Source organism: Myxocyprinus asiaticus, chromosome 16 (assembly GCF_019703515.2).
Source record: "Myxocyprinus asiaticus isolate MX2 ecotype Aquarium Trade chromosome 16, UBuf_Myxa_2, whole genome shotgun sequence".
Lineage (NCBI taxonomy): Eukaryota > Metazoa > Chordata > Actinopteri > Cypriniformes > Catostomidae > Myxocyprinus > Myxocyprinus asiaticus.
Genome location: NC_059359.1, coordinates 16,624,637 through 16,631,712, shown reverse-complemented (window position 1 = coordinate 16,631,712; position 7,076 = coordinate 16,624,637). Strand labels below are relative to the sequence as shown.

At 44.5% G+C, this 7,076-nt stretch overlaps 1 pseudogene; it reads left to right on the top strand.

The window, feature by feature from the left end:
- LOC127454552 (piggyBac transposable element-derived protein 4-like) lies at window positions 1-1,654 on the top strand (annotated as a pseudogene).
- Window positions 1,655-7,076: the final 5,422 nt, after the last annotated feature.

The following is a 7,076-nucleotide window of genomic DNA, read 5'->3' as shown; positions in this document are numbered from 1 at the left end:
ATGAGGTTTTGTCACAGTTCTTTGACAGTGAAAGTAACAGAGGAGAATGTGTCTGAGACAGAGGATTATGTTGAGGAGGACCCTGATTATGAGGCATCCTCCTCTGATGAGAATGAGCCTCTTAGTGTTGACCCTCCTGTTGTCTCTCAACCACCAGCAGACACATTACCTTCCAAAAATGGAAAATGGTTATGGTCCCTTTCCCCACTTGAACGACAGGTTAGACTTAGCACTGCTAATGTCATCAAAATGGTTTCAGGCCCCACCAGATACACTGTCAGCCATGTCCAATACATAAAATCAGCATTTGCGCCCTTCGAAACACCATCAATCGAAAACGAAGTACTTGAGATGACAAACTTGGAGGGGAGGCCCGTGTATGGGGACAGTTGGAAAGACTTGGATTTGACCCGCTTGCAAGCCTACATTCGGTTGCTCATTTTGGCAAGAGTGTACAGGTCAAAAAGAGAAGCCACAGCAAGCCTTTGGAATGCTGACACTGGAAGGGCAATATTTCCAGCCATCATGTCTCTAAAGATATTCCATGTTTTCTCCTGTGTCATACACTTTGATGACAGAGAAACAAGGCAGGCCGAAGAGAGCGTGACAAACTCACAGCAATACGGGATGTATGGGACAAGTGGGTCCAGCGATTACATTTTCTTTACAATCCAGGCCCCTACGTCACTGTGGATGAAAGTCTGGTTGCATTTCGTGGGCGCTGTCCCTTCAGACAATATATACCAAGCAAACCGGGCAAATACGGTATCAAAATATGGGCAGCATATGATGCACAGTCCAGCTATGCCTGGAATATGCAGGTGTACACTAGTAAATCACCTGGGGAAGCACTGAAAAAAAATTAGGGCATGAGAGTGGTACTAGACATGGCTAAAGGACTTAATGGTCATAACATTAAATGTGATAATTTTTTCACATTGTACGCCCTGGGTGAGGAACTGCTGAAAAGTTACCATGTTGGGGACAGTGAGAAAAAACAAGCCGAAGCTTCCCTCTGAGCTTCTTGCGATGAAGAACAGGAAGGTAATATCTTCAATGTTTGCCTTCACTGGCAGAACCACTGTCATCTCCTATTGCCCCAAGAAAGGGAAAAATGTCCTGCTGATGAGCACTATGCACAAAGATGCTGTCCTGAGCACCAGAAAAGACAGAAAACCACAAATGGTCTTGGACCTCAACAAGACAAAGTGAGGGTTTGATAATCTGGACAAGGTCACAGCCACATACAGCTGCCGACGCATGACTGCCTGTTGGCCCCTTGTCATTTTCTTCAACATCATTGATGTGAGCGCCTACAATGCCTTTGTATTATGGAGTGAAATAAACAAGGATTGGAACAGCGGAAATCTGAGTCGAAGAAGGATTTTCCTGGAGCAGCTGGGTTACGTGCTGTTGAAACCTCATATCGAGAAGATGGTGCCTTCCAAGAGCATCAACAGCTGCTGCAACTGTTGTGAAGGACATCCAAATGGAGACACACACCCCAGTGGTTCAAACTGCAGGCAGGAAACGTGGCAGGTGCCAGGTCTGTCCCAACAGAAATTACTCCAAGACCAACAACACCTGTGTGAAATGCAAGAAATACGTCTGCAAGGAACACGCACACATTCCCTGCACATCATGTGCACAGTAATGCAGACAAAAGGCTGGACTGTACCTTCTGGTGCTGTTCATATTCTGTCTATGCTGTTCGTATTCTGTCAAACTCATTTAGGTGACTACGTAACTTTGTTTTTTTACTATCTCACACATACATATTTGTATACATAGCACTTACAGTAGCACAGAACAATCCCTGACACAATGCTCAAATTTACTTTTTATAGGTGTGTTTTTGTAAATAAAGAACTGTTATGTGTTCCTTACTGATGATGATGTTCTGATGATGATGATGTTCTGTTTTACAAATAAAATCCATCTAAATGTTTGAAATTGTGTTTGTTTTTCCTTGGGTCAAAGGGTTAAAAGGGCTATTTAGGTAGTCAACAAAGAAACATAAAGTAACTGAAGGTAGGCAACCATGGGAGCATCTACTGTCATGAAGCTGAAAAAGAATAATATTCCATTTATTCCCTTATGTTAGGCCTCACATTATTAGAGAGAATATAAATAAACTCACCTAGTTACAAGACTCAGGAACTTAGGAACCCTTAAAAAAACAATTCTGCCAGTAAACCATGTGTAATGTCCCTGCCCAATGCAAACAGTGTCATGGGTAAAATTTAACTGTCAGACAGTGGTTTAAAAAATGAGGATGAGGTATTGCTGCTTACTTCAGTGGGACACGGTGAAACAGGGACATGCAGGGATATATTAGAACATGCTGGAACACGTTGAGACATGTTTTGGGCAAGAAGCAACAAGCTATGACGCTTATTAGGCCTTTACCTATGATGTAATGTACGTACGCCCTGCTATTGTCTATTATCTACACCTGTTATTCATAATACATTTTTGATGCTACCCTATTCACTATGAATAACTGTGCCAAACCAATTTTTACAAATGTTCCGCATTTTAAATTGAGAATGAAAGTGTACACGTAATATAAAATAGAATCATGTTCACAGTAGAACATTAAACCAGTAACTTAATACAACATGCTGAAAAAAATGAGGGCAACACTGCATTTATGGGAGTCTCATGACAATATCATTTCACGACACAAAATTGAGATTGAGTGTTGAGAAAGCCACTTTGAAAGTATAGCTTCCCATGTTACAAGCGACTCATAACTAGTTGAACTACAGCCAATCTACTCTTTTAAAATAAACTGTTAACTACACTAAAAGCTACTAATAAAAAGTAGATAAACACATTGAAGCCATTTAAAGAAGAAAATATTTTGACATCCATATCAATCGGATGATATTATTTAATTCTGCAATCACCCTTACAAAAATAGAGAGTTCTGGCAAACTAGCCACAAATTTGCAGCAAATTCACCACTCATTATTTTCACAGGCAATTGTGACAGTGAAGAGCTGCAAACATTTGAGGCAAATTGCAAGCTCAGTTGCAGGTGAAAATAATGAGTGGGAAGTTTGCCATAAGTTTGTCAGAACTCTCGATTTTTTGTAAGGGCTGTTCTGAATACACTAATAAAAGCTAAAAAAACACCCTATTTTATATAACTGAATCTTAATATACTGATAAACAACAGTAATTAACTAAATATTTTGCTTTAAAAAAGAAGGCAAAGTCCCTTAAGGCTGCATGGGGTCAAGTGAATCAGTGAATCATTTACTGTAAATTAACTGCCTGAAAGAACCGATTCACTTAAATGATTTGGTTTTCTCAGCGCTGAGAAGACGGTTTTGGTGAGTGCGTTTTGTTACTGCCTCAGCACCATTGCTGTGTTCGCAGTACAATGTGACAAAAAATAGCGCTACCTGTTGGAAAATGTAGCTTGTTACTGGAAAAGCTAGATTATTGTGAAAATAGGCTATAGCTGAGCTACTGTCACACTACTCAATTTAAAAAAAATTTACTACAAAATATTTTACTACAGAAAATTTAGTTAAGTGTGACACTCCCAGTCTGTTAAAAGGAAATTAAATAAGCGGAAACCAGCTTGCACTCTTCAGGGTAATTTATTTTCCACACTCTTTTTCATAAACATATCAGATTTTAGCATAAGGAATAGCACAAAATTAAACTGCCCTCCACAGCATTGCCAGCTTCAGATCATTATCCCCTTCACTGCCGCTTGGCTCCTCTTTTATCTCCCCCCAGCTTTCACTGTTAACACAAAACAGCTGTCAGAGATAATCTGCCCCAGGTGTCAATCCTTACCGTGCTCTCTCTCTCGGCTTCGCTCTCCACAGACGTCGTTCGGCAACGCCCATCTATCCACATACCCCCATCGCCCGACTCAGGCTGGAAAGCCAACCCCCCCCCCCCATTTCTAAAGAGGACATCCGCCACAGCCATCTGCGCCCCCGACCTGTGAATCACCTCTAACTTAATAGGCTGAAGAGCCAGATACCAACAGGTGATCCGCGTGTTGGCATCCTTCATGTGATGGAGCCAATGGAGTAGGGCATGGTCCGAACAGAGGGTGAAAGCACGCCCCAACAGATAGTACCAGAGGGTGAGGATTGCCCACTTGATGGCTTAACACTCCTTCTCAATTGTGCTGTACCTAGTCTCCCTCATTGAGAGTTTGTGACTAATGTACAGCACGGGGCACTCCTCCCCCTCCAACATCTGAGACAATACCGCTCCCAACCCCCTGTCCGATGTGTCCATCTGCACGATAAAAGTTAGAGAAAAGTCAGGAGAGTATAACAACGGCCCACCACAAAATGCAGCTTTCACCTGCATGAACACCTGCTGACATGACTCCGTCCACTGGACCGGATCTGATGTCCCCTTTTTTAGTGAGATCAGTCAGTGGGCTGGTGACAGTCGAATAATTAGGCTCAAACCTACGATAATAGCCAGCCAGCCCCAGGAACTGTCTCACCTCCTTTTTGGTCTTAGGTCTTGGGCAGGCTGCAATCGCAGCGGTTTTATCAATTTGGGGCCCGTGACCCAAGTGGAAGCCCAGATACCATACTTCCACCTGCCCAGTTGCGCACTTCTTTAGGATTGCCATGAGCTCTCAGGACAGTACTCAGATGCTGCAGGTGCCACTGCCAATCATTACTGTAAATAATGATGTCATCCAGATAGGCAGTCCACCAGAACCAACACAAAGTGATGCCCGTGTGCCATCTGCTCTAATGGCCTGACGAGGTCCATGCCAATTAGTGGATGGGTGAGGTGGGGACTAACCGCAGCCTCGACACTATGCTTATGTTCCCGAAACTGAATTATGACCGTCACTACAGGGTAATTTTGAACATCCCCGTGCACAAACCTTACCTTCACCCACCTGCCTGTATCCAAAACCTCGGATTGAACCGAGCTTTGGTGAATGGAGGTTTGATTACAACCTGAAACCACCAAGGCTTGGTATGTACTGTACCTCCATTAATACTAACAGGTATCTGGTATGCTCCTGCTCGATCGGGGGTGGCCTGTGGCGCGTCAGGGATCCGGACCAATGTCCCCACCTTCATCGCTGGGCATTGATCCTGGAAGTGCCCAGGTTCCCCACAGCTCCAGCAGACTGGTCCAGACTTCCCGCCTGCACCTGCGGCAGCGGATTCACCAGCCTGGGGAAAGTGGAGAGAAATAGGGGAACCGGTTTAGGGAGTGTAACTTCCCGTTTCCGGGGAATAGGAACATGACGAGGACAAGAGGAAGGGGAGAGGGAAGACGGGGAGAGAGAAAGAGAAGAGGGCTCGCCGGCCCCCGGAACCACTGCCAAGTGGTCCTCAGCCAGCTGGACATCTACATCCAGTGACACCGGGCTGTGGCACTGTACCTAATCCTCCGTCTCCTTCGGTAGCCGGGTGATAAATATTTCCAGCTCCACCAGATCAACTATGGCCCCAGCATCACGTTCTGCCATCAGCAACCACCGCCAGCAGGAGTCACGGAGCTGTTGCGCAAAGGCAAATGGGCGGCAGAGCTCGCCAAGTGTCAGAGACCGGAACCACAGGCGATGTTGTTCTGGACTGTGACCAACCCGCTGCAAGATGGCTCGCCGAAGCTTCTCGTAGTCCAGGATCTCCGCCCCCGGAAGCTGCTGGGCCACAAGCTGGGCCTCCCTGGTCACCAGCTGCATGAGGCGGACCGCCCACTGGCTGTTGGGCCATCCCCAGGACTCGGCTGTCCACTCAAACAGCTCTATAAAGGCCTCCAGATCATCCTGCGGGCCCATCTTCACGAGTGTGACGTGGGGGATGGCTGAAGCTGTGGCCGGGGTAGCAGCTGCAGTTTCCTCCTGGGGCAACAAGCTCCGCAACACATGCTGGTCCTCTGTCTGGGTCTGGAGGAACACCTGGAACTGCTACTCCTGCTCCGTGCACTGATACAGTAGGGCCTGGTGCGGGGTTTGATGAATACCAGCGAGGGTCCTGATCATCTCAGCCAGCGGCGGTTTCCTCCTTAATCCCGGGTTTCGGCACCATTGTGACACTCTCAGTCAGTTAAAAGGAAATTAAGGAAGTGGGAAACAGGTTGCACTCTTCAGGGTAATTTATTTTCCACTCTCAGATCTTAAAATAAAGAATAACACAAAAATAAAGCTGTCCTCCACAGTGTTGCCAGCTTCAGATCGTTCTCCCCTTCACTGTCGCTTGGCTCTTCTTTTATCTCCCTCCAGCTTTCACTGTTAACACAAAACAGCTGTCAGAGATAATCTACCCCAGGTGTCAACCCTTACCATACTCTTTCTCTCGGCCTCACTCTCCACAGACATCGCTTGGCCACGCTCATCTCTCCACATTAAATTAGTAGCATAATTTTAGTTAAAATGCACTCAGTAATTTTTTATGTATGTCGTCTTGGATTTACACTGAGACACTGTGGCATGGATGCAGCATCATTCAAATACAATAATTTTCAGTTATTTGTGCCATTGTAGAAATTCACTATTCACATTTGGCCATGATTCATTTTATGAGTGAAAGTGTCCAATAACAGGGTGATTACTGAGATTAAGCGAGTAGTATTGGGCTGGTCATATGATCTTAACATAGCAGCCCCCATGAGGGGACCTTCTCTGTGTAAAATATAAAATAGCTTTAATAACGTTCCTGATATTACTGGAGTCCTCGTCTCATGTGAGTGCTCATGATTTATACATATATTTCAACATTACTATTAATTTCTTTAGCAGTAAAACTTTTTCAATGAGGAAAAAATTCCTGAGTGCCCCTTTAACTACTCCCCAATCCTGATGGCGATATAATGTGATGATATTCTTTCCACTTTGGCTAAAGACTATATATTCCACAAAGTAAAAATATATTTGCATAAAAGTGTGTCATATGAAAATAAGGAAAAATGTTAATGGAAATATGAATATGATGTTTAAAAGTTTGGTAGCGCTAGGAAATATTTATCCTCTATCCATGCAATAACATCCATGTGTGTGAGTCATACTTGTCTGTCTTGTTTCCCCTGGAAAAAATTTCACTCCTTGTCTTCATCCAGAAAGT